The sequence below is a fragment of the Crinia signifera genome, chromosome 4, assembly GCF_055691185.1.
Source record: "Crinia signifera chromosome 4, ASM5569118v1, whole genome shotgun sequence".
Classification (NCBI taxonomy): domain Eukaryota; kingdom Metazoa; phylum Chordata; class Amphibia; order Anura; family Myobatrachidae; genus Crinia; species Crinia signifera.
In genome coordinates this window covers 274705362-274732890 of record NC_139220.1, presented here as the reverse complement: position 1 = coordinate 274732890, position 27529 = coordinate 274705362, and the positions used below count along the sequence as shown (strand labels likewise).

At 48.3% G+C, this 27529-nt stretch overlaps 1 long non-coding RNA gene across 1 annotated transcript in view; it reads left to right on the top strand.

Annotated features, from left to right (window-relative positions):
• The window catches only part of LOC146072595 (uncharacterized), a 51157-nt gene extending 31336 nt beyond the window's left edge, over positions 1-19821 (top strand). Inside the window, exons 2-4 of the long non-coding RNA XR_014473206.1 lie at positions 16608-16771; positions 16998-17271; positions 18990-19821. This is a non-coding gene — a long non-coding RNA (uncharacterized LOC146072595). The remainder of the gene's footprint in view (positions 1-16607; positions 16772-16997; positions 17272-18989) is intronic.
• Positions 19822-27529: the final 7708 nt, after the last annotated feature.

Sequence of the window (27529 nt, the reverse complement as noted above, 5' to 3'; positions counted from 1 at the left end):
AATTGTTGTCCCGTTTGGGTGTGAATGAGACATTTCCGCTCACATCCTCCTGATGTGAAGGTGGAGTGCAGAAATGTAGAAAAAGTCCATGGCTTGGTATATTTGTGGCTAAACCCGATGCCAAAAAACAATTGAATTGCTCCATCAGGCTACCAATAATTAGAAAAACGGTACTTATATGTTAGTTGGGCGCCCACTATAGTTAGTACGCTCATACCCCACTATCCATGTCGGCATGGAGTTGATTTTATATAGTGTGGTGAGCGCAGTGAGCCACCGCGCCCGAAGCGTGGCGAGCGTAGCAAGCCCCGCAAGGGGACGCGTAAAACTAAGCAAATAGCTTAGTGGGCGCCCAACTAACATATAAGTACCAGAAAAACAATTATCTTTCCAGCCCTAAAATTTTTATTAATTAACTCTGATAATAAAACTTGTCTAATTAGTCATACATACAGTAAATATCACATTAGGTTCCTGATTCTGGTTCACTCACAAAAGCAAGTCCTCTCTCTAATGGACAAAACCATGTACACTGCAGGGGGGAGGGCAGATGTTATTTTGTTTCTGTGCAGGGTAAATACTGTCTGTTTTATTTTACACTGCAGTATAGGTATCAGTTTGAAGTACAAACTCCACCCAAATCTGCAGTAACTTTCCCTGCACGTGTTACATCTAGAGATGAGCGGGTCCGGATTCCCGAGATCCGACAGATCCGAATATCGGGAATCCGGGCCAGATCCGAGCCGGCTCGGGAGTTCCCGCCTGAATTCCGGACCAATAACGAGGCCGAACGTCATCATCGCGCTGTCGGATTCTCGCGGGATCTTATAAAAGACGCACGCGCGCCCCGCCATCTTCACTCCAATCTTGGAGAGGGAAGAGGGTGGTTGGGAAGCTCCGTGTGCTCCGTGCTGTGCTTTGTGCCATGTGCTCCGTGACCTGACCTGTGCCCTCACTGCCCTGTGCTGTTCTCCGTGCTGTGCTGTGCTCCGTGACCTGCCCTGTACCCTCACTGCCCTGTGCTGTGCTCCGTGACCTGCCCTGTGCCCTCACTGCCCTGTGCTGTGCTCCGTGACCTGCCCTGTGCCCTCACTGCCCTATGCTGTGCTCCGTGACCTGCCCTGTGCCCTCACTGCCCTGTGTTGTAGACTTGAGAGTCAGTGACTGTTTATAGGCCTGAGCCCTGTAGTGTGATTTAACTAACTAGGTGCTGCAGTGCTCACACGCAGGGGCTGCAGTGTCCACTGTCCAGGGGCTGTCCTGTGGCCCGTGCCCTGTTGTGATTTATTTAGCCCTAAGCCCTGTGTTGTGATTTATTTAGCCCTGAACCCTGTGTTTTTTGTGATTTAACTAACTAACTCAGTGCTGCAGTGCTCACACGCAGGGGCTGCAGTGCTCAGGGGCTGGCTGGCAACTTTTAGCCTGGAGGGCAAATCCAGAGCACTGGCCAATAAGTAACAGCGCAACCTAAAAAAATTAGTTTTTTTATCTTGCATGGGGGGGGGGGGGATTCCACTCTGGCTGGGCAGCATATGACGTATTGCAGGGCTTTGCAAATTAGCAGCCTAGCGATCAGGTCTTAATAACCCTGAAAGTTCAGTATAGGGAGAGTGTAAAGTTGTGTACACGGCTATTTTATGGCAATTTTCTCCTAACGAAGACAGTTAGCATGCCCTGTGGGGTCCAAAACGACAGCCAGGGCCGCTGATAGGGAGGTGCCCTGGGTACATCTGTCCCGGGCTCTGGAGGGGCCCGGGCAGTTGCCCACAGACCCCCGCACCCAGCCACCCTCACCCGGCGCCCAGGCACGCACAATACACAGTGCAGTCTGCAGAGAGCCGAGCCTAGGACACAGAGTGGCTTGGCGCGGTGCAGGCTTCACTGTGACTGTCAGACTGTGCACCTGCTAGATCATAAGGAGGGCCATGCTGCTCAATGCAGCATGAACCCCTCTCCCTCGTCATCGTTGTCCTCCCTCCCAGCCAAATCGGCCCGTGTGTACACAGCTTTACAAAAAGAGAGATTACATATAGGATTTTTTGTTTCAACAGCAAAAGAAAATAAAAAAAGAGCATATTAAACATACAGTACACTCACCTGGAAATCTTCTTTTACTCTGCTTTTCTCTCGCATCTTTTTTCTTTACCTTTAACTGGGTTTTTCTCCTTCTCCTTTTCCTCCACTTTTTTCTGTCTACATCCTTTCAATTTCAGGGTACAGCCAGGGCAGGGTGGACTTTCCATGGCCCTGTCCTACCATGTAGGCTGCCAGGGGTTGGCATGCCTAACACATTTTCATCATGCCCTGATAGAAAACCTGTGGCAGAGCATGCTGGAATTTGTAGTCCTATAGCTAGAGGGACACTTACTTCTTTTATTTAGCTAGTTACAAAAAAATATGTGAGGGGGGTGTTTCTGAATGACACCACGGCCCCTAGTAGCAGCGTGGCTGTGTCATTTTTAAGTCATTCTGCGGTGGTGCGGCCCCACCCCCCCTCCTCTCAAGACTTGATGCGCATGCTGTGTGCTCAGCTAACTCGTGCTGAGCTTCCGCACACACAGCCGCACACAAGTTAAAGATCCCAGTGAGTGTGGTGCGGCCGCCTATGCGCGGCAGCATGCTCCTATCACAGTTTGCTTTGTAGAGAATCTTGGACCTACAGGGCTCCCGTAGCCCTGTAGCACAGGAGAAGGCTGACACATCACGTGACCGCGTCTGCCGCCGACAGCCAAAGCCAGAGCGCAGCCACGGGCGGCTAAGCAAGGAGGAAACACTGGACCACCAGGGCCGTTTTTGGTGTTTAAGGTGGGGACATACTAAAAGGAATGACAGTGGCCTGCGGCACTAATCTATAAAGCGGCCCGGGGGGCACATGGCACCCTGCCCCCCAGCCCAGCCCACCACTGGCAGTGCTGCTGAGTAGTACACTGTGTACAGGGGCTGCAGTAATACAAGGGGCTGTGTCCAGTGTGACGGCTGTGTCCAGTGTACAGGAGCTGTGTCCAGAGGCTGTGTCCATTGTCCAGGGGCTGTGTCCAGGGTGACAGGCTGTGTCCAGTGTCCAGGGGCAGTGTCCAGTGTCCAAGGGGCTGTGTCCAGTGTGACAGGCTGTGTCCAGTGTAAAGTAAGAAAAAGAAATAAAAGTAATAAATAAAATAAAAACACATTTTTGGAGGATGATGGAGGAGGAAATGGTGGGAGTGCTGAAGCTGCTACCACTAGTCATGACAAGGCCGATACCTCTTTGTATTTGCTGTTTGGAGCATTTCTCTTTTTTTGGGATAGTTTAATAAACTGCCACCCTGTCTGCCCCTGCAGTGCCGCTCTGCCAGGTTGGAAGTGTAAGGTCCACATGTATGTGATGCCGACTGCTGTCGCTTAGCTTAGTTATCCAGCTACCTCGGTATACCCTTTTGGCCCAACTACAGTAAATTAAAACAATTTTGTAAGCTGTGAAGTGATAAAAATTGACTAGAAATGAGTGGAAACTAATGTTATTGAGGTCAATAATACTTTAGGGGCAAAAACAGGCGCAAATTCTGTTATTTTAGCCATTTTTAGCATTTTTTCATAAAAATCCAGATCCAAAACCAAAACCCACAAGGGTGGTTTTGCCAAAACCAATCCAGATCCAAAACACGAAGGGAGATCCAGATCCAAAACCAAAACCAAAACCCGAAAAAGTGGCCGCCGCACATATCTAGTTACATCTGTGTCCCCCCCCCCCCCCTGCAGTGCACATGGTTTTGTCCATTAGATTGCTTTTGCGAGTGAACCAGAATCAGGCCCTAGGTGTAAATTAATTTTCTATTTATCTATATTTATTACAGCGTTACTGGTATGTGTGCTAACATATTGCATTGAGACACCCAGTGAATTTGGGAATGTCAGAGACAAGCCTTAAACATTGTAATGGCAGATGTGTGCCTTTATTGGCGTGCATACCTTAAGACAACCAACTTAACACTCTAATAGAAATGAAGACTCGGAGACTTAGGTTTGGCAGAAGCTGTTAGCTGTATTTATTTGTAAATCTTTAAGCTAATTTTTTGATGTTTTATTTTATTTAATTAATTAATTTAATTAATTTAATTAATTTAATGGTGGCCCAGAAAAGAACGGCTATTTAACTAAATTAAACTAAACTCCACCCCAAACTAGCATACGTAGGTTGGCCTAACTCAACACGGTATCCACTCCTCCTACTACTATGACTACCCCACCCAGCCGGATGGGGACGCTGTCCCCGGGCGGGTGATACAGCGTAATGCCTAAGCCAATGAGAGGCGAGCGCACCGCAACCAACCAATACGCAGCAAACATAACTTAATGAAAATCTTACAACCTATCAACAAGCCGTTCTTTCCCGCCTACAGCTAACGCAATTAAGAAGAGAAAAACTATTAGCCCCACCCTAAAGAACCTTGTTTAAGAGGGAGGGAGGGCGGGAGATTTCACAGGAAAAAGAGGCAGACTCCTCCCATTCCTGAGGTGATATTCCCAGCTAACCAGCCAAACCCAAGATCTGATAGGGTCCCCGAGTCACATGACCCTTGAGCTGCACACCCAGCCTATCATGTTTAAACTACTCCCTGTCTATGCAGCCACTGCGTTGTTCTAAACATTGTAATGGCAGATGTGTGCCTTTATTGGCGTGCATACCTTAAGACAACCAACTTAACACTCTAATAGAAATGAAGACTCGGAGACTTAGGTTTGGCAGAAGCTGTTAGCTGTATTTATTTGTAAATCTTTAAGCTAATTTTTTGATGTTTTATTTTATTTAATTAATTAATTTAATTAATTTAATTAATTTAATGGTGGCCCAGAAAAGAACGGCTATTTAACTAAATTAAACTAAACTCCACCCCAAACTAGCATACGTAGGTTGGCCTAACTCAACACGGTATCCACTCCTCCTACTACTATGACTACCCCACCCAGCCGGATGGGGACGCTGTCCCCGGGCGGGTGATACAGCGTAATGCCTAAGCCAATGAGAGGCGAGCGCACCGCAACCAACCAATACGCAGCAAACATAACTTAATGAAAATCTTACAACCTATCAACAAGCCGTTCTTTCCCGCCAAAGCGGGGATCTCGATCCCGAGACCCCCGCCCGCCACCGATCTAAAGCACCGACATCGCTGCCAATAACAGATCCTCCACAAATAACCAAAGACCCTCCCTGGTTAAGTGAATCCCGTCAGGCCTATACAAGTGCTGGTAACCAAACCTAATCCTCTCATGCTGGACCGCAACTCCACCAAACTCCAGCACCCGCCGCGCAACTGCTGCATTCAGCTTCTTTCTAGACTCATCAATTGCCCGGCAATCTAAAGCCCCTCTCCAACACAGTCGTGGCACAATAAATGACCAAATCAGGGTGCACTTGGGCCAGGCATTCCTGATAGCTTCCAGATCATCCAAGATCAAGGACCTCAGCCTCAATTGGGACATTTTCCCGAGGTCATTCCCACCAAGGTGGATCACCAAGACTTCCGGTAACCCAAACAGCTTCACCTTCAACAGGAGGAAAGCCCTTAGCTCACGCCAGGACATCCCCCTCACTCCCAACCAACGCACCAAATTCCTACACTCCAACACAGGCCCATCACCAGAAGCCATGAGCCTAGAAGCCCAATGCACGTAAGAGTGTCCTACCACCCAGCCCCTGCAGTTATCGTAGCCCGCACCTATATGGAGAGAAATATTTAGATAGGGATTAGAATTGATTTATTCAGGGAGAGGAAATAGTACATATTAGGAGGATCTGCCAAAAGAAAAAATTTAGGTGTGCACAAATTTGGTGTGGTAACACTGCTTCACTGCTAAGTGAAGCCACTCCCGACACAGAAGGGAAGGACGAGACATGGGAGGGTGAGGATTGGATAGGGTTGGGGAAAAAGGGGGATTACTCGGCCGGAGAAAAAACGTCTGGACCTGCTGAGGGACTCTTAATTGGTGCCTGATTAGCCGAATTAGAGATGCCGAATTCAGTCCGTCAGTCAGGTAAAAAAGCGTGAAAACTCCGGACGCTGGCCCAACAACAGAGCGTAGCTAATCCCCGAGTAGGATGGCCTAAAGGAAGGGTAACACAGGAGAACATCCACTCCAGACAGAAACCAGACACGCCCAGTCATCAGGGCAGAAGGTGTGGCCTAATGTACTTCTTATAGGTCGCTGAGCGCCATCTACCTAGGCTCTTGATGTCCCTAACTTGCCAGCCAGCCCTAGCCGCTGATGTGGCCGCGCCTATGCGGAAGGAGTGGGTGCCAAAATCTCCAGGGGGGTGACCCAGCTCGCTCAGACAGCGACGCATCATCCAGCTAAACTGGTACCTCGTCAAGGGGGCCCCATCATAGTGCAGGAGCCAAGATCCCGCCATGTCAGGCCTCACCATTGCATACTGGCTTGCCAAGGTGACGGGGCAAACTAAAGCCGGTACCACCTGATGCATCGGCACCCAAACCCCTTTCGCGGCCTGGTCTGTTTTAGAGCGCCTAATCCTACACCAAAGAGCCCGTTTGTCTATGCGTATGTCCGACAGCTGGAGAGTGGAGTCTTTGTTTTTGGATGGAGCAACTAGCTCCATAACTCTAAAAGCCCCATGAAAAGCCATTGAGAAGGCCAAACGAAACAATAAACATTCGAAAGCTGAATCCGCAATGATGGACACTTTCTCTGACAGCGCGTTAAGCATGTCAAAATCAATGGGACGCCTTCTATCCGGTGCTACGGGAGCTGCGCGAGACCACCCCTTCATTGCTTTCCTTACTAAAAAACTTTTTGTAAAATCAGGAAGGCCTTTCAGCTGCGCGAAGAAGGATATGCCCGCTAGGTGACGCGACACTGCCGCCCTGGACTTGCCTGCGTTGTGCATTTCCCAAATGAAAGAAAGCAGGAGCTTTTGCCCGCGCCTACCTGGGAGAGCAGGCCCTCCAGCAAAGGACTCCCATTCAGACCATGCCTGGCGATAAGTCCTGAGGGTAGCGGGCGCTACCGACAGTTCCGCTAGCCCCTCCAGTCCGGCTTGATGACCTGCCAAACATAAAGTGGGCAAGATACCCCGACAGAATCAGCACCAGGAGCCAACTGCCTAAAACGCTCCCATTGAAATCGCGACAGCGCGTCCGCAATCTCGTTCTGTATGCCTGGAACATGCTTCGCCTTGAAAAGGATGTTAAAGCGGAGGCATTGCAATGACAGCTGCGCTAGGACCCTAAGCACCTGGAGCGACTTCGCCTTCTGATTATTAATCGCATGTACTGCGCTGAAATTGTCGCACCAGAAGATGACACTACGGTTAGCCAACCGTGAGGCCCACAATTCCATAGCAACCATGATAGGGAAGAGCTCAAGGAGCAGCATGTCCCTGACCAAACCATCCGCTACCCAGGATGCAGGCCAGGCTTGTGCGCACCAGCTACCCTCCAGGAAGCAGCCGAATCCTGAAGAACCGGCTGCATCAGTGAAGAGCTGAATCCTAGCATTGTCCACGACCGGGGACAACCATATGCGGACGCCGTTAAAATCCTCCAGGAAGGAGGACCAAACTGCAAGGTCGCGCTTAATCTCAGCTGAAAGGCGTATTAAATGGTGTCGCCTTGCAACCCCGGCTGTGGCTCGCTCCAACCTGCGGCCAAAAAGCCTCCCCATTGGGATGACCTGGCATGCAAAGTTGAGCTGCCCCAACAGGGACTGCGCCTGCTTCAGAGTTACCTTCCTAGATGCTCTAAATAGCTCGATTATGCTCTTGAGTTTGACTATCTTGTCCAAAGGCAGGAGGCACAGGCCCCGTACTGTGTCGATCTGTATGCCCAGAAATGACAGACACGTCACGGGGCCCTCGGTTTTCTCCTCGGCGATTGGCACGCCAAATTCGCCAAATAGAGACCGGATTGTGTGCAGGAGCTCCATGCATTGAGAGGAATGCGATGGACCCACGCATAAAAAATCATCCAGGTAGTGAGCGATCCCGCTCACCCCTGTCGACTCTTCCACGCACCAATGCAGAAAGGTACTGAACCTCTCAAAATACGCGCATGAGACAGAGCATCCCATCGGCAAGCACTTGTCGACGAAAAACTCGGCCCCTATGCGGAAGCCCATGTATCTGAATGCATTTGGGTGAAGAGGAAGCAGCCGAAATGCTGACTCTATGTCGATTTTGGCCATGAGAGCCCCCTGGCCATAGGATCTAACCATCTCAAGAGCATCATCGAAGGACTGATAAACAACTGTGCAGTCTTCCTGAGGGATGGCATCGTTAACCGACGATCCCTCCGGATAGGACAGGTGCTGAATTAGCCTGTACTTGCCAGGCACCTTTTTTGGGACCACCCCCACCGGTGAAATAATCAAATTATCCAATGGGGGGCCCAGGAAAGGTCCGGCCATGCGACCCAAAGCAATTTCCTTATCAACCTTCTCTCTGAGAATAGAAGCAAGAGCACGCGCGGATTGTAGGTTCCTAAATGACCCACCTCTAACATCCCCTTGTATGGGTAACTTAAAACCAACTGAAAAACCTTTAAACAAAAAATCTGCTATTGCCTTATCCGGATATTGCCGAAGCCATGCGGACATGGGTTCGACCATAACCGGAGTGGGGGCCCTAGCGAGCGGGGCCAGATGTACCCTGTTTGGGTCCGGCCTGAGACCCCGCCCCTCTTGCGGGGCGGCTTCCTCGAAAGCAAGTAGAAGCTGGGTGATTGCCAGCGCAGTTGATGCATATGTGCTTATACTTGCAACGCTGTCCTTGCTGGCAGAAAGAATTATTAAAGGCATAGCATTTGCCCTTAGCAGAACCGGGGGTGAATGCCCTACCCCCTGGTGTAAAACGCTTCGATGCTGCTGGCTCGCTGGCAGAACGCTGTGGTACATGAACCTGCGCCGGCGCCGTGGGGGGAGGAGGGTGACCCTCCGCCCCAACCTCTGAATGGACCCTGGCTATCTCCATCCAGACCTCCACATCCTTACAGCCGAAATCTATTATGTGCAGGCAATCCTGCTTGCGCCTGAAGCGCTCATCGTATGTCCTCCATGCCACCCCGCCGTAACGCATGTGCATATCATGGATCATATGAATGTACCGAATGACATTCATGTGTTCCTCTGGGCGGTCCTCAAGGTAGCAAGCAGAAAAAACGCAAAAGCCTGCCAGCCAGTTATCGTATGATCGAAAAGCCTCCGCCCCGATCCCCGCCTTAGACTTCGCTGCCTTGTATGCTTTTTTGGATTCATCAGTCAAACTGAACAAATCCACAAAATCACCTTTCTCAATCTTCTTTCTGCAACTGTCCCTAAGCCCCCGCAGCACGGCGGTGTAATCGCAGTGAACCACCGAGGGGAGATTCCTACGCTTCCTTTCCCTTCGTGAAATGCGCGTTGCCCGCTTGCGCTTACCCAGCCGAGCCTGACGGCTGGCCTCCTTTTTTGCATACTTCGCCGCCTGCTTCCGCGCCTTAGCAGCGCTGCCCACCTCTGAACCTGCCGCAGAGGAGGACGAGGAGGAAGAAGAATAATGTGTGGAGTGGGAGCCCCCAGAGGAGGATCCAGATCCTTCGCTCCCCCCTTCATCAGAGGAAGCCTCACCTGACGAATCGGGCTGTGCCGCCCATGTGTCGTCGTCCCCGTCATCATCTTCCTCATCGCCACGGTTGTCTACATCGTCAGCAGCTGCAAGGGAAAAAGAAGGGGACCCAGGGGAGGCCTTACGCCCTTTGCGCCTACCCCCTTGCCTGTGCGTGACCCTGTGTGATGCTGCGCCAGTAGAGTGAGCACGGTCCCCCCTGGCTGCATTTGCCCTTACAGATAAGCCCGTACCCCTGAAAGCCTGCACAAATGCGGCGCAACCCGGGATAGTCTCTCTCCTAGAGGACCTGCGCCGGCTATGGCCTGAAGCCCTAGCCTCCCCAGGAGTCCCATCCACCAAGGGTGCCAGTGCCCCGGCCACAGAAGACAGCGCTGCAGAGAGGAAAGCAGGATCAAAATCAGGGGGAAGTGATCTCCCCCTGCTGCCGCGCCTGTGTGCCTCAGCACCAGACCGTGCGTGCCTAGAGGATCCACTCCCACTGCGCACACTGCCTCCATCACTGCATGAGTGCTGCCTCCGTGAAGGCCCAGGGTCAGCGCGCTCCCAGGATGGCCTGTACTGTGGGCTTGTACTAGTGCCCGGCCTGCCAGCGCCTCGCGCCCTCAACGGAGCCACAGGCCAAGCAGTCTCATCCCCCCGATGCTCCTGCGCCCCAGCCGCTGCTAGCCGCGAGCCGCCCCGCCCCCCAGACGGCGCCGCCATTACACTCGCGGACGCCATTTCGTCTGGGGAAACGGGCGCAGCGCTCACCGCCGCTGCCGCTGTCCTACCCCTGCCGGACCGCTGACCGGGTGCCGGAGCCCCGGCAGAGGTCCCCCTACTACCACCGCGACGTCCGCGGCCAGAAGCCGCACGTCCGCCGCGGGCGTGCTGCCGCCCGCGCCCTTCCTCCCGCGTCACAGCAGTGCGCACCGACGCTGCAGCCCTGTCAGGGGCAGCAGCAACAGCGCGTTCGCCACCGGAGCCCGCGGAGGGGGCCGAAGCACCAGCCAAGGCCGCAGGTGAGGTACCCTCTGCTAGGCCCGAACCAGAGCCCTGGTCAAAACGGGCAGGGGGACGGGTAGTACGCTTGGGGCGTACAGCGGGTGATTGCTTGGCCCTAGGCATAGTCACACAGTATTAAAGGTGTGACTAACAGATAATTTAGAAGAACTTGCCACAGTAAACCCCTAAGGTCACGGTGATACGTCTTACTCACTCAGATTTCACAGGAAAAAGAGGCAGACTCCTCCCATTCCTGAGGTGATATTCCCAGCTAACCAGCCAAACCCAAGATCTGATAGGGTCCCCGAGTCACATGACCCTTGAGCTGCACACCCAGCCTATCATGTTTAAACTACTCCCTGTCTATGCAGCCACTGCGTTGTTCTTTTCATTACTTTTTCCGAGCCTTCAAGACAAAAATGACTAAAAAGATGATAACCTGTCCTGCTGCTCCCATAGGTAACATTTAATTAGTCCAATTTGCTTCCTCTGGAAACAATAACTGGAATACAGATTCCACATTGTTATTGTACAAGCGTTTCTATGGCACCTGTTTTCTTAAAGAGATAAGCATCTACTGTAAGTACAGTGGCAGTTACACACTGTAAATGGCAGGGAATGTTCCGTTACCATGTAGCCACATTGTGTACACAATGACGCCTGCTGCTGTACACGCTTTCCCATGGCAGGTAGCACAAAAGAAGAAGTTTGTATTCACACCTTTAATTAAAAATAGCCTCTCAACAAAAGGTAGGATAACTAGCGGGTGTCAAACTACAGAATAGAACAACTTGCTAATCATACTGTATGCTAGTGGCAGAAAGAAAAGGGGCATTCATCAGATCCCCCAGCTACACTTGGCTGGGATGAAACATGTTCTTCTTTACAAACAATCATTATATACCTCTTACGCACTTCAAATCTGAAGCTGTGTATTAGGAGACTTACAGTGCTCAACATACTGGCATACTGCCAATATGCCATTGGGCATGCCCCCTTTCCAAGTCTCCCAATTTATAAAATGGAAATGTTGGTGGGTACTTCTCTATCTTACATCTTCTTTTGATTTTTTCATACTAGAACAACGTATAATAACATTTACAGAAGGCTTCAGAATGTGTTACAGAATACCCCATTCTATTCCCAAGATGAATACTGTGGCAATCATCGTCATTTGTGACGTAGTCTCACCATTATGTATATCGCTTGTTATAATTAGCTCTTGTGTTCAGAAATAACATGTTCCACCATATCATTAACTATTAATTGACCGTTAGGCATTCTGTGGTGTCTCACACTAATCACCGTATTCACTCATTGTTCTAGCTACCAACACAAGCTCCATATATTATTAATGACAAAAGCATACTATAATGATGTGTATCCGGTGATGTCAGCTGTCCGCCCCCCAGCACCCGCGTCACAGGGCAATGTGCATGGGAACGTCCAGCATTTTCATAAGAATGGCCATGAAACGCTGGGAGTTCCTATGGGTAATTACCCCGGCCCACCGCCCCCCCTGCCCCCCACGCCCGTAGTCTTGGGTGCGTGCACCCGATGAACACTCTGCTCGTCATGGCCGCACGCACCCGGCGAAACATTACGCTCGCATAAGAATTTGCATTCGTGTCTGTGCACCAGGCTACGGAACATACGTCCTGATCGCACTGCAGGTGAGTTATTTCGTTTCCGTGCAGGGCAAATTCTTGCTGCTTTATTCTTCACTGCAATTTAGATTACAGTTTAAACACATAAACACCCAACTCTCTCTGCACATGTTACATCTACCCTATCTGTAGTGCAACATGGTCTTGTCCATTTGCAAAAACAGCAGCCATGCAATCAGGTCTGAATCAGGCCCACAGTCCATGATCTGTGGTCCAGGGATGTTTGCTCAGGGACGTCCCTGTCACACTGTGCGCACTGGCAAAAAAGAAGCGTGACCTCCTAGGAAGAGACATGACCTCTCAGCAAGGGGGAGTGGCCTGACATCACTCTGGAGAGATGCGGGCTGACCCAGAGATCTCTGAAAAAGTGCTTTCACATTGCAAAATGCATTGGGAACTCTGGACCCCACTGTGACCACTCTGTAGATTATAAGCGTTCCTCTTTAACTTAACTAATACTCCATTTGTATCGGAGAAGCTACCACTCTAGCGCGTTGTACACATGTACCACTATATATGACCCAGATTGACTGGCTGCAATGTTGACTCCTACAGTATGACAGGAGCCAAATGCTGCACGTAATGTTACTCTGCTGCAGCCAGCTCCTGTCACTGAGGAGGAGCAAGTGGCCCTTCTTCACTTCAGCTGCGGTGATGACATCTCATACCCTGTGCCAGAAGAAGAAGATGCAGGCTTTTCTGTTGGAATTAGTGTTCAGGGCTGTGTTAGAGGTGTAACTCAGTTCCCCCTACCATTAGAGATGGCGGAACTCAGTTCCATCCCGTTCCCCCTCACTTTAACTCCTGGTGCTACTCTATACCCCTATTCAACACCCCCCCCCCCCCTTCTGCTTTCTGTACCCATGCTCACCATATACATTAACGGAAAATTCAACCAAAAGTAAAAAAAAAATTGAAAAGAACATTTAGAAAATGTTACCTAAGTTTATGCTGACATAAGGTTTATGCAATTTGAAAATGTCAGCAACAAACAGTATTTCTAGAGGGGACGTTTCCAAATGCTTAATTTTAAAACAAGTTAGAATTTTAGTCGTCTTGTTTTACTGTATATATACAGTACCTACGTTCAGATCGTGCTGTTTATTCACATACAGTAGAGCCATATTTTAAGCTGCATGCATATTGTCCACCTGCAACATTATGCAAATGCCAATAGAGACTCCTTCCTTCATGTACTTCTGTGCAGGCCAAAGTGCAAGGACTGAAATGCCCACTTTTATTTTCTATACATGCTGTAATACTAAGGGGGATATTCAATCCTGGGTCACGACTGTCCGGCAGGCCTGACATCCGTGACCCTGTCCCGTCTTTGGCCAGCTCAACTAAGAAAAGGCAGGTGGGATTCAATTTCCCATGCCAAAAGGGGGCGTGGCCATGAGATACGGCCGTGGATCACGGAGCTACGACTGGGAGCTTGACAATCCATGGCTGTTCCAGGCAGAATGGGTCCGACTGCTGCTGAAGTTGGGTCCATTCTTCAGAGATCCCTGTTCAATGCTGTCCGGAAAGACAAAATTGAATAGGCACCCGCCGCTATTTCCCCCATGGGAAATTGCCACGGATTGAATACCCCCCTAAATTATATATCCTTACACACCACCATTGATTTAACCATAAAAACTTGCATCAGACCAATAACAGGTGTTAGTTCTCCAACAGACTATGGCATCCTATGCCTACAGCCGCTTGCACTGACGCACCCATGACACCCCCACTGACAGGACCATATGGACAATAGAGGGCAGGTTCCTGCATCTAACAAGATCCGTACACTAATGCCCTAGCATGTTCTGTGCTGCTCTGCTTATCCTAAAGACCTGTGAGCCTAATTCATGTCTGTACACAATGACCAATTATCTCGCATTTGCCATGATCACCATGTGCGTGCATGAAGGTGGCACTAAATCTCTCTTGCAATAAGGATTATATCACAGAGGGATTGACAGGAAGTGACCGTTTGGAGCATCAATTGGGACTTTATGTGGAGTGGTTGGCAGCCGTTTCATGGACGTTTTTGGATGTCCATGCCATCAGCTGCAAGCCCGTATGTGTTAAAGATGGTGCATGTGCCACTACTGCTGTGTCCAGTCTGCATAGCCATAACCCTTATTTTTGCATGTAAATTACAAATGTGAATGCAATTGCATATGGGTTTGCAATGGCTCCAGTGGCTCCTAGTAGGCAGTAGCGGCACTTGCTAGCAGTTTCATAGATTAGAAAATCACAAATATAAATTAGGTCTTGCCTACAAATGTTTTCAATCGCATTCTCTTCACATTTAAAAACACTAAGCAAGGTCAGAGCTGTCATTGGATCTTGTGACCTGATGCCCACTCTGTATGCTTCTCTATGTACCCAAAATGGGGTGTGGTGTAATTTAAAGGAAGTGTGGCCTTACAGGGAATCCTGATTACTGCAGGACGTGCTCAGCATCCCCACAGATACGGGGCTTCCTCCGGATAGGAGGAGAATGTCCCTTTTACCCGCTGGACTCCTGTCACTCCATAACAGCTGACATTTCCATTTTCACCTCCTCCTCTGAAGATAACGGGTGCAGTGGATTCAGTAGGGAGTTGTAGTCCACAGAGGTGGCACCACAGTGTGGACTCCTGCTCAGTAGCAAGTGGGTGCTGCACTGTCACATTAAGTGCGGAACCTGGCTCCTGCCCCTGTGTAGAAGTCGGTTCTGCATCTAAGGCACTCTCTGGGGGCAGCCTACATCTCCCAGACCCCTCGCAATGATGAAAACTGGGGTTGAGGCCATGATGCCATACCACCAACCCATGAGGCTATGCCCCTTTCCCCCAGCGACCGGCTAAGACACTGCCACACTGGGTGTCCAAAGAAGCAGGGGAGCCAATACCCTTGTTCAGCCTGTACCCCTTTGTAGTTTTACTATAGTTTTTTTTTCAATAAGAAGATAAAAAAAACTAAGCCAATTCCATCACATTTTCTACTTAGTCTCAGGTTTTCCTGACTTATCTACAGTTTCCTGCAAACCTCTTCTACCCTCCCTACTGCGGGCGATTTGGGCCTTTGTGCAGATTTCAAAGCCAAGATTTCCCCTTTGCCTGTCCCTTGACCAGAGAAAGATGTAAAAGGTCTCATGAGCCGGCTTAATCTGATGTTAGACTGTAAGCATCTGGTTATTCTATAAGCAAGTCAATAATCGATCGTTTTTCTCTTTAAAGATAATTTGCTTTCTAAGCCGACATGTATTTATGTATTTTTTAGTTTATAACAGTTCCCTTCAATATATCAAGTGAAACTGAAATGTTATTAGGCTTTCCTTTAAATTTCATTTAAAGAAAGGATTATTGCAGTGCTTCTTATTTTGCCTTATCTGTGCCATAGCGAGATACAGTAACAACACTAGAGTAAGACAGCTCATGGCAATGATAACTGTAGACATGTACAGTAATCAGGGTTGCCTACCCTCCTGCATTGGTGGGAGGCTCCTGGAAATCTGGTCTGCCTCTTTGCCCTCCAGAAAGGTGGACAAGTCCCCTGCATTCCCCCCAACCTCCCACAATTCCCCCTTGGTGTGGAGGATGCGGGGGACCTGATTATGCAAATTACATAATTGTGGCCCCACTGCTGCTGTGCAATGCCTGAAATACAGGCATTACAATGTAGGGGGTGTGACCACAATGACGCAATGACAATGGCCAAGCCCCACACATATCACAGCTTTTGAGCCCCACCTCTGGTCCGCCCTTTCACGGCACCTCTGCCAGCCCCACCTCCTTCTTCATCTAGCTGGCTACCCTCTCCCGGTAAGAAACTCTGAGTATGTATATAACAAAAGCATATACTGTATGTGTTGGTACCGTCACCGTGACAATTCCTAAAGGCAAAACATACTGTACATTTTATGATAAAAGACATTGGTCTGGAATTATGTGGATAGATATTAACCCTTTGAGTGGTAATGTTGCTGTGGGATACAGTATGTGCAAAATATCCACTAAACATCCCAGGGTCGTAGTCGAGGAATAAGAATCCCTTTAGTTATCGCCGGCAAATGTATTTATTTACATTTTCTTATATAGTGCAGCAGATTTCGTTGCGCTTTACAATTGTAGACAGTGATAGAACAAACTGGGTAACAACAGACAGACTTGGAGGTAGGAGGGCCCTGCTGCAAGCTTACAATCTATAGGGGCAAATGACTTCAAATGATGATAAGTCAATTAATTGAAGTTTAGTTAAATATTGTGCCGAAAAAAAACTATGAGCGAGGCTGGCATTTTTAGCGGATATTTTGCACATCTCTCACAGCAAATTGTCACTCAAAGGGTTAATGGCTAACATCAACTAATACATTTTCATTGCAGGTAATGTCCTGCCCCATGAATTGATGCCACTGACTTGTTTTCACTACTCCAACAAGGCCCTGCCTTTGCACAAACTCCCTGTTGATACCTGGCAGCCAATCTCCACAGTGCAAGCATAGTTCTGAAAATTATGGCACCTGCTTCCCCTCAGACAGTAATTGGAGGTAAGGCTGGGTTCCCAAATACAATATTACGAGTATCTGGGGATAGTATTTGCAATGCTATGGAAGTCTATTTACCCCAGAGGGAGGGCTGAAGTTAACCACAGAGGGAGGGCTGAAGTTTCTTCAGGCCTAGCAGCTTTGAAGACTTTGAGCCAGATAAACCACAGTTTGAGTGAGGATGTTATACAGAAGCTGATTGGGTAATTTAAATTTTAAATCATTTCAGAAACAAAGATTTCATCCCATATTTTATATGTGATTTTTGGGGACCTCTAACAAAACATGTACGTGACTCCAGCCACTCAGAAACTGATCTCAACTACTCTTGCTATGGTGAACATACTTGCTGCACTAGAACCCGCCACCACTGCCAGTGCACCGCGAATGCCATTGATCCCGTAATCTGCATTGCATAGCTCAAGGAACAGGATATCCGCTTTCAATGCCTATACAGTATTCCACGTCTCCTTGGTGCTGTATCTATTTAATTGCATGTACAGGTAAGATTAACCACCTGCTCTGTGTCTCCCAATAAAGCGCTCTTCCCACAACCCAAAGCTTCTTCAAAACATTCATAGCAATTTTTATCTATTGCATTTGTGTCCCTGAGGGCCAGATGTACTAAGCTTGAAAAGTGATAAAATGGAGAGTGATAAATAACCAGCCAATCAGCTCCTACCTGTCATGTCACAGGCTGTGTTTTAAAAATGACAGGTAGAAACTGATTGGGGGTTTATCACTCTCCATTTAATCACTTTTCAAGGCTTACATCTCGCCCTGAGTGTGGTGAGATAAATATATACAGTAATCCTATGTGCTGTCTGTCCAGTTTCATACATTGCATCTGTCCTGATTTCAGTGGGCCCGTCCCAATTCCAGGAGACTTCCCAGCTGCACCACAATTAGACAATGTGTCATGATTGGTTGAGAAGCATTTCAATAAAACATCACAGGCATTACGTCACAGGCATGCTCCCACCTGGCTCTGCCATCTACAAAAGGGATTTGGCTACACACGTGTCATAGAATCTGTGTATGTGGGGCCAGCTTAGCACACTAATGCAGTGGTTCCCAACCTCGGCTCTCAAGTACCTGTAACAGTTCACGTTTTCCAGTGGATTATTAAATGTGACAGCTGGCGAAACAGATGGAGCACCTGTCAGGCAGCCTGCAGGATTGCCAGATGTCCTTAGCTGGCGCAGGGTGGGAGACAGGAGCGCCATCTGATGGCGGAATATCAGAGAGACGGGCAATGCGAGTGGGGGCTGTGGGGGGCTACGGTGGAGCTGCGGGGAGCCGGCGGAGGGCGGTGGCTCTGACAGAATGGGGCACACGAGCATCTCGTGTGTGCGCCCCATTCTGTCAGATGGCGCACAGCAGCGATTGGCGATACTATCGCAAGGAGCAGCTCCATCTGTATACTGTACAGTGTACTGGCTGGGTAACTTGGAAAACCTGAATTAGGGGTACTTGAGGACCAGGTTGGGAACCACCGCACTATTGAATAATCCCCCTCCCCATCCCATCTCACCCATCCTAGTAATTCTATCTCCCTTCATACACTTTACCCATTTATCATAATTTTGTCAACGGTTACTCCTTCCTCATTCCCTGGTATACCCCTACCGAATTTAGCTTTGAAATCAACAACATTTTGGGGTTCCAGTTCGGAGAGCTGCAGCTCTCAGCACTTTCTGTAATGTATTTTGTGCATAGCTAGACCAGCGTAGAAAGATAACATTGTTTAGTCTGTGATTACTACATTGGGATATTATTTGTCGGAGAAATGTTTCTAGAACTCTAAATAAATAAAAATACATTTGCACACATCAGTAAATAAGGACAGTGTGCAAGTTCAGCATACCGTTTAATGAAAAGTTGCAAGGTATTTGTATAGGATTTTTATATATTTATTTCTTGAGCGAAACGTATGTATTTCTGCTCTACGCCGTTTCCTGTCCCAATTACACTCACAATCTCTGTTGTCATGAATTTTCTGCTTGCGCTGCATTTTTTATATATTTAGATATATACATTTTCCACCGGGGTAAATAAATTTCAAACTGATTGTAAATGGAGTATTAGGATTGGATTAAAAAGACTGAAACACCCACATTTACAGTATTTTCTTATAAAAAAGTAAATATCTATTTTATTCTTGTTTTTTTTTTTTTTTACCTGCTCATCTTTTAATTCAGACTATTTCCCCTGTTGCCAGCTTCGCATGACTGCGGATGAAAAGACGAAAAAGCACAACCTGATTTATGAACTTTTAATGGAAAATCCCCATGGGTTATGTATAAATCTTATTTATAGCTAGGAAAGGATGTAATAGACTTGCAATATATTTTCAAACCTTCGGAGTACTGAGACATTGTCCTGGTTAATCCATTAAAAACACAAAGCAGCTTATGACTCCTAAACAGAATTGGTTTAACCCATTGGCTTCCACAGTAGGGCACTCCACATGCCACTTGACTGGGACAAGGAAAACTGGTACTCTAATACAGATTGAGCAGACTTAGTTGCAGCCACAAGCACGTTTTGTTGTAGCCAGCCGGTGCAAGTGATGCTGGGTCAGGCACACTTCTGCGTAAAGCAATTAGCATAAAGAGGCAGATGCACCTACTGTCTTGTATTAACCGAGCAAGAGAGATTCTCAGTGCTAAACTATTAAACCAATCAGATCAGCGACTGTGAGCTCTACCCACAATGCACCAATGAGGTCCTTTGACAGTGATGTAGTTGAAAAAAAATCCACCACGAGCAAGAGAAAAATTTGGCATCAGAGATGGATGTGGATCACTGGGCGGCCCAGAATTCGGTCGATCCCATATGGACAAAAAGCAGTAGGGTGACTGGGACCAAAGGTCAACAGAGACATGGAAAAAGGTAGAAACCACAAAAAAATAAATAGTTACAATACAGTATGTTGACATAGTAATAAAGGTCAACACAATAACTTTTTGTGGTGTCATTTTGTAAATGTAACCACATTATCGCATCCTGTACCCTCATGATGCTCACTCCAAAGTGCCTTGCTCTGCCACAACTGCACAATTCCCATTGTAGTCCACGTGGACAGTATATGATGAAAAAGTTGAAAAAACAAAAATGTGTCTTTCAACCATTTAATTTAAAATGGAGTGATGGGGCTAAAACAGCTTGGTTCTCTTGGAAAATTCTAAAGAAAATTTGCAAATGCAACGGCACTTATAATTTATAGGCGATATTGCTGCTTATTTTAGCAAGTCAATTTGCCACCCAGAAATAAAAAGAGACACCCACCAGGGCTATCGCAGATTTATTTGCAATTATGTATACAGTATGTTCTCAGCCTATATGCAAAAACAGAGAACATCAGAACTAAGGGGATTATTTTAATATATCTAACAGTGCAGATGTACAATTACTGTTATCTGACAGAAAAGTGGAATAACAGAAAGGAAGAACAGTAGCAGACAAGAGCATTAGGATGCAGTTGTAGAAGCAACTTCGGCAACAGACTTTTAAATTTAAGCAGCAGCCTGGGATTCAGAATCAGCCCCAGTCGAGCACTGGAAGCAAGGATAGAGTGAGGAGGAATGTGAGGTAGAGGGTCCTGCCCTTGAGAGTTTACAGGAAAGAAATGGTTAACTTGGAGAACTTGGGAGGAGAGAACGTCAATGGATTGGAGAAGAGTGCAGATTTATGAGAGGTGGGAGGTTTTGGTGAAAAGTTATGTTTTACATGAGTATCTGAAGATAGACTGGCAGAAAGTCTTCCATGGCGTTCTGCCATGAGTTCCATTGGCAGTCATGACCAACAGTTTTAAAATGTAAATTGAACTGAATGCTAAACAAATATGATTCACCACACAGGCTGATAGTTTAGTTTAGGTTAGCTTGAAGGCTAGTTTAGAGTATGGTTTCAGCACTGGCTTTGTGCGGGCACAGTACGTGGTGGGAAAGAATGGCAGTATTTTATGGAAGCGCGCTCTCTTTTCCGATACACTGATCTAATCTGACCTTCCCTACTGGGGGGTCAGGGGCACTGGCTGTCTAGCCGGCTCTATTGTGGTGCATTGGGGGGGAGGGTTGAGGCCTCAGCAGTCTATTGGCGTGGCCAATGGGATGAGTTAAGGACATGTCGTGGACATGAGAACAGCGTTAAGAGGTAATATCTCTGATCATCTGGCAGGTTCTTTCTTCTACAACCATACTTGTTTAAAATGTTGTAAAATAAATAATGGTTGACCCATTATAATGGCATTTCAGTTGTCCATGTAATAATGTCTAGATAAGTTAGAACTTCTTTATTATTATTATCATCATCATTATCAAATAAGGTTTAATGTGTGGTGATGTCCACTTGAATGAGCAGGAGCAAATATAAACTCCCAGCGAGTGGGAGATTGCTAAAGCCTCAAAAAGGAGTTTGTGGGTTAGCAAATTAGTGAGTTTTAGCCAAATAGGATTAGGGGGAGTAATTAGGGCTGAGGACATTTGGTATCCATGTTTAGTTAAGATCTGCCCATTTTCCCTGCCCTCCCTCTCCATCGTCTTTCTTTTCCTTTGCCTGTTGTTTTTTTTTCAACCTACTGTATATGTGACGGGAACCACTGATGATTGGTGTTCCAAAGCCGCCAATCAGTGGTTTTGACTGGTAGGTTTCAAAATGGGAACAGAAATAAATGCTGCTCGAGCCTGATTTTTTTATTGCCGTCTTGAACCTATCGATCAAGGCTGTCGATGATCAGATGCTTTTCAAAGTGCTCGTTAGTAAGTGTACTCTACAGTCTTCAATTTGTTTTATAGTAGCCAAGAGAATTAGAACAAACACTCACATTTTACTGCTGCAGATCTGGTGTGAGATTTATTTATTTCATTATACAGTAGTTACATGTACATTTCCTGCCTGGTTTATCCCTGTTTGACTCTTTAAGTTTTGTGGTAGTGAGCAGTGACAGCTGTCACTCACCTGTAGTCACCTGCTGCTGCCGCCTCTGTCTCTGACCAAAATAACCTCTGAATCCCCAGGGTACATCCAAAAAAGTACAGAGATGAGGTCTGACAGAATGACAACCTCAGAACTGAGCTTTAAAAACTTGCATTACAACAAAGGAATAAAGGGAATAAAAGCCAGATATACAGTACTGTATTTTAGGGTTTCGTCACACTGTGGGCCTTATTTATGGAGCACACTACAAAGTGCTTTGGTTTTTAACTGGTTTGCCAGATCCAGAGGTGGTTTAATAGAGGATGCACTGTAGACAGTGGAATTGCTTATGCCATGTTCCCAGTGACTTCTCTAGTGTGAAAATCTCCAGAAAAATGGCTGCTACTCTTTCTCATCTAGTTCTACTGTTGTTCTACAGAGGCAAATATAAGGGTGCTGGGCAGGGGCTGGCTGGCAACTTTTAGCCTGGGGGGGGGGGGGGGGGATTGAAGCAAGTGGCCCTGTTCACAAACACACAATAATGGAAAAATGGTCATGAACCTGACATTCACTCAAGCATACTTTTAAAAGTCTACGTACCATAGGATGTATACACATAGGGGTGAATATACACAGTCTTTCCAATACATGTAAAGCCATGGCGGATCGCATATTCTCAGTTGATGCGCTGTGCCAGAAAAGGAATTGTAACCCTCCCTCCGTGCCTCCCCCCAACCCCCCAGACACATAAACTTTCAATATCGGGACAATTTACACCGTAATGTCCATTACACATTGGCCATCATGCTGATCTTCTTGGTAAGCTGCGAAGCTTGCAGCTTACTGAGCAGTTGTTGTACCGCCCCGTGCATCGCAACCCCCTGTAGTCATATCCCCTTGCAACCATGAGAGGATGAAGAAACATCCCCTCGCATGTGCTCACAGCTGGAAAAATCATTTGATGGCCGGCGACCATTGAATGATTTCTCCAGGGCTCGCAAATATAAGTCAGTGGAGACTGACTTATATTTGCGGGCGTCCGGCCGGAGACAGGGCGGGCGGCTGAAGTTATGGGATGCACACCTTGTCCTATCCGCAATCCTATGGGAATTTCCGGCAATTTCATGGTGGCGACCATGAAATGCTGGGCGTTCCCATAGGCAACGTCTGAGTCGGAAATCCCACACCCACGGCCTGCATCGCTCTGTGCAAGTCACCTAGCCCATTCACCCAGGGACCCTGCACATGGACATAAATCATTATTTGCATGCAAATTCAAAAAACATTGGTCCCCTGTGTGAACGCTCAGGGGACCGAATGAACCGGAATCAGGGCCATTATGCCACACACCGTAAAGCCCATTACACATTATAACACACAAATAATGCCTAATACACATTATGCCACATACCTTAATGCCTATAACACGCTCATTTTCACGGGGGATTACATGCTCGGTGCCATGGGAGTTTACATGATCTTTGCCAGGGGTTTCATGCTTGTTGCCATGGGGGGCTACATGCTCATTGCCACGGGGGATTACATGCTCACTGCCATGGGAGATTGCATGCTCATTGCCATGGGGTATTACATGGTCATTGCATCCTGCACAGCCTGACTACAGTCTTTTACGAAGAGAGGTCCGGCCAGTGTGATGCCCAGCTGGCAGCAAGCGAATACAGCCGCTAATACAGCCAGACTGCTCCCACAAAATGCTCGATCCCTCACTGCTAGTGCTCGGCCACTGCTCCCCATCGCGTTGTCACTACTAAAACTGCAGTCGCGTGTACACATGCGCAGATTGCAATCAGCAATTTGCAGCAGACACTGAATCAAGGCCATAATCATTTAAAAGACCAGTTACGTAATTATACGGTACAGTATATCCTTCTTGAAAGTGACAAATTCCTGTGGTCACTCAAGGTTAAATTACGTAGTCACAAAATATACTGTATGTATATCTAACAGGGTCCTCCACTTGCTAATGGTTCAACTTTTTAATGACGATGCCCCAGGAATAGTATTCATCACTGGGATTCTATCAGGTGAAATTCCCTCAGACCCCATTAAGAAATGAATAACTGGAAGATTATTAATATATCTTAAACATAGTTAGACGTAAATCGTTAGGCAGTTATGCAACACTATATAATGCTCAATCCTCCCAAGAATTGCTATTCATATTAATAAGAGTCCAATAGTACTGGTATTAATATTTGAACCTCTAATAAACTACCTATTTGTTAAATGATCTTTTAACGGTGTTACTTAACATCAAATGTATCATAAAAGACCCATTTAAAATGTTATGGCTTGACAATATTTCTTAGCACCTTTTATATTAGTTTATATCATACTTGCCTACTTTTGAAAACTAGTTTCAGGGAGATTATAGTTGGTAATATAATTTACATGTGCAGAAAAGCCTCTGCACATGCGCACACACAAAACATCGGCCGTCCGACCGAACACGCAGCCATCCGACTCAATCAGAATAGGGGCCTATATGTAATATGTCCTTAATAATTTCCAACAGCAGCAAGTGGTAGTAGAAGCACTCCCTTTTTAAGATAAATGGACAAAAGCAAATAATGTATCCAATGCACTGATACTAAAGTTTGGGTGACATTTAATAGGTTGAGAGATTCAGAAAGTGAGAGATTTGGTAAGAAATCTCTAGTTTTTGTAAAGCAGCAATCATTTACACTGCAAAATCAAACTGGTTTTACAGGGTAAATGATTGCCGCTTTAAAAAACCTGGAGATTTCTCACCATATCTCTCACTTTCTGAATCTCTCACCCAGGGCCGACTGAAGATTTCTTACCAAATCTCTCATCCTATAAAATTTCCCCCAATATCTCCTATATATTTGGCTACATCTGTCACTCAAAGTGGGTGTCTGTGTCTATAACGCTCTGTTCCTGGACTTTCCTCTTAATGTGTGATTGCCTTCATCTGTGCTGAACACCTTTCTGAGAAATTAACCTGTTTAAAACAGGTGATGGCAATCATACATTAAGGGGAAGTCTAGAAACAGAGCATTGTGTCCCTCCTGGAGAGGGTCATGTTGGGAGGTATGTGACAGAGAACCAGCCCAGTGAGCCCACAGACAGTGCCAGACACCCACTGCCTTCCCATGTTGCCCAGCACTGCTACTCCACAGCCACCAGGTGAGCGCCCCCCTCCCGCGATTTGCGGCAAAACCTCCCCCCCCCGCGCGCCCCCCCCCTCCCGCGATTCGCGGCAAAAACACCCGCTCCCCCGCGACCCCCCCTACCGCGATTCGCAGCAAAAACACCCCCGCGACCCCCCCCTCCTGCGATTCGCTGCAAAAAGAACCCCCCCACGACCCCTCCCGCAATTCGCGGCATAACCACCACCCCGCGACCCCCCCCTCCTGCGAATCGCGACAAACCCTCCCCCGTGACACCCCCCCCCCCGATTCGCGGAAAAAACACCCCCCCCCGCGACCTCCCTCCCGCGATTCGCGGCAAAAAGAACCCCCCGCGACCCCCCCTTGCATGATTGGCGGCACCCCCCCTGCGACCCCCCTCCCACGATTCGCGGCACCCCCCCGCAATTCGCAGCAGCCCCAGGATTAAATGGCACATGCAAAACACTGACATGGCTATGGTCGACAATGAAAAAGGTTGACATGAGTTTTTGAAGATTTATTTTTAATTTTTTTAATTTTTTCATATTCATTGTCATGTGTCGACATGGACACCAATGAAGTGGCACACTTATGTCAACATTTACATGTGTTGACCTTTCTGTGTTGATTTTTTCTTGTGGCGATTCGCGTCACACCCCCCCGCAACCCCCCCTCCCGCGATTCGCGGCACCCCCCGTGACCCCCCACCTCCCGCAATTCGCGGCAACCCCCCACCGGAACCCCTGTGAACCCCGCCCTCCCGCGATTCGCGGCACCCACCCCCGCGACCCCCCCTCCCGCAATTCGCGGCACCCCCCCGTGATTCGCGGCAGCTCCAGAATTAAATTGCACATGGAAAACACTGACATGGCTATGGTCGACAATGAAAAAGGTTGACATGAGTTTTTGAAGTTTTTTTGTCATTTTTTGAATATTTTCATATTCATTCTCATGTGTCGACATGGACACCAATGAAGTGCCACACTTATGTCAACATTTACATGTGTTGACCTTTCTGTGTTGATTTTTTTCTTGTGGCGATTCGCGTCACACCCCCCGCAACCCCCCCTCCGGCGATTCGCGGCACCCCGGCACCCCCCTGCGACCCCCCCCCTCCCGCAATTCGCGGCAACCCCCCACCGGAACCCCCATGAACCCCGCGATTCGCGGCACCCACCCCCCGCAACCCCCCCCCTCCCGCAAATCGCGGCACCCCCCGCGATTCGCGGCAGCCCCAGGATTAAATGGCACATGCAAAACACTGGCACGGCTATGGTCGACAATGAAAAAGGTTGACATGAGTTTTTGAAGATTTATTTAATTTTTTGAATGTTTTCATATTCATTGTCATGTGTCAACATGGACACCAATGAAGTGGCACACTTATGTCAACATTTACATGTGTTGACCTTTCTGTGTTGATTTTTTCTTGTGGCGATTCGCGTCACACCCCCCCCGCAACCCCCCCGCGATTCGCGGCACCCCCCGTGACCCCCCACCTTCCGCAATTCGCGGCAACCCCCCACCGGAACCCCTGTGAACCCCGCCCTCCCGCGATTCGCGGCACCCAACCCCGCGACCCCCCCCCTCCCGCAATTCGCGGCACCCCCCGTGATTCGCGGCAGCTCCAGAATTAAATTGCACATGGAAAACACTGACATGGCTATGGTCGACAATGAAAAAGGTTGACATGAGTTTTTGAAGTTTTTTTTTCATTTTTTGAATATTTTCATATTCATTCTCATGTGTCAACATGGACACCAATGAAGTGCCACACTTATGTCAACATTTACATGTGTTGACCTTTCTGTGTTGATTTTTTCTTGTGGCGATTTGCGTCACACCCCCCCCACCCCCCCCCACAACCCCCACTCCCGCGATTCACGGCACACACACACACACCTCCCCCGCGATTCTCGGCACCCCACCCCGTGACCCCCACTCCCGCGATTCACGGCACACCCCCGCGACCCCCCCTCCCATGATTCGCCGCAACCCCCGCCCCGTAACCCCCCCTCCCGCGATTCGCGGCACCCACCCCTGCGACCCCCCCTCCCGCAATTCGCGGCACCCCCCCGCGATTCGCGGCAGCTCCAGAATTGAATTGCACATGGAAAACACTGACATGGCTATGGTCGACAATGAAAAAGGTTGACATGAGTTTTTGAAGTTTTTTTTTTCATTTTTTGAATGTTTTCATATTCATTCTCATGTGTCGACATATACACCAATAAAGTGCCACACTTATGTCAACATTTACATGTGTTGACCTTTCTGTGTTGATTTTTTCTTGTGGCGATTCGCGTCACACCCCCCCCACCCCCCCCCGCAACCCCCACTCCCGCGATTCACGGCACACACACACCCCCCCCGCGATTCTCGGCACCCCACCCCGTGACCCCCCCTCCCGTGATTCACGGCACACCCCCCGCGACCCCCCCTACCATGATTCGCCGCAACCCCCGCCCCCGTAACCCCCCTTCCGCGATTTGCGGCAACCCACCCCGCGACCCCCCTCCCGCGATTCTCTGCAATCCCTCCCCTCCCGCGATTCGCAGCATCCACCCCCCCACAACCCCCCCTCCTGCAATTCGCGGCACCCCCCGCGACCCCCCCTCCTGCAATTCGCGGCACCCTCCGCGACCCCCCCTCCCGCGATTCGCGGACACCTAAGTTGCAATACAGG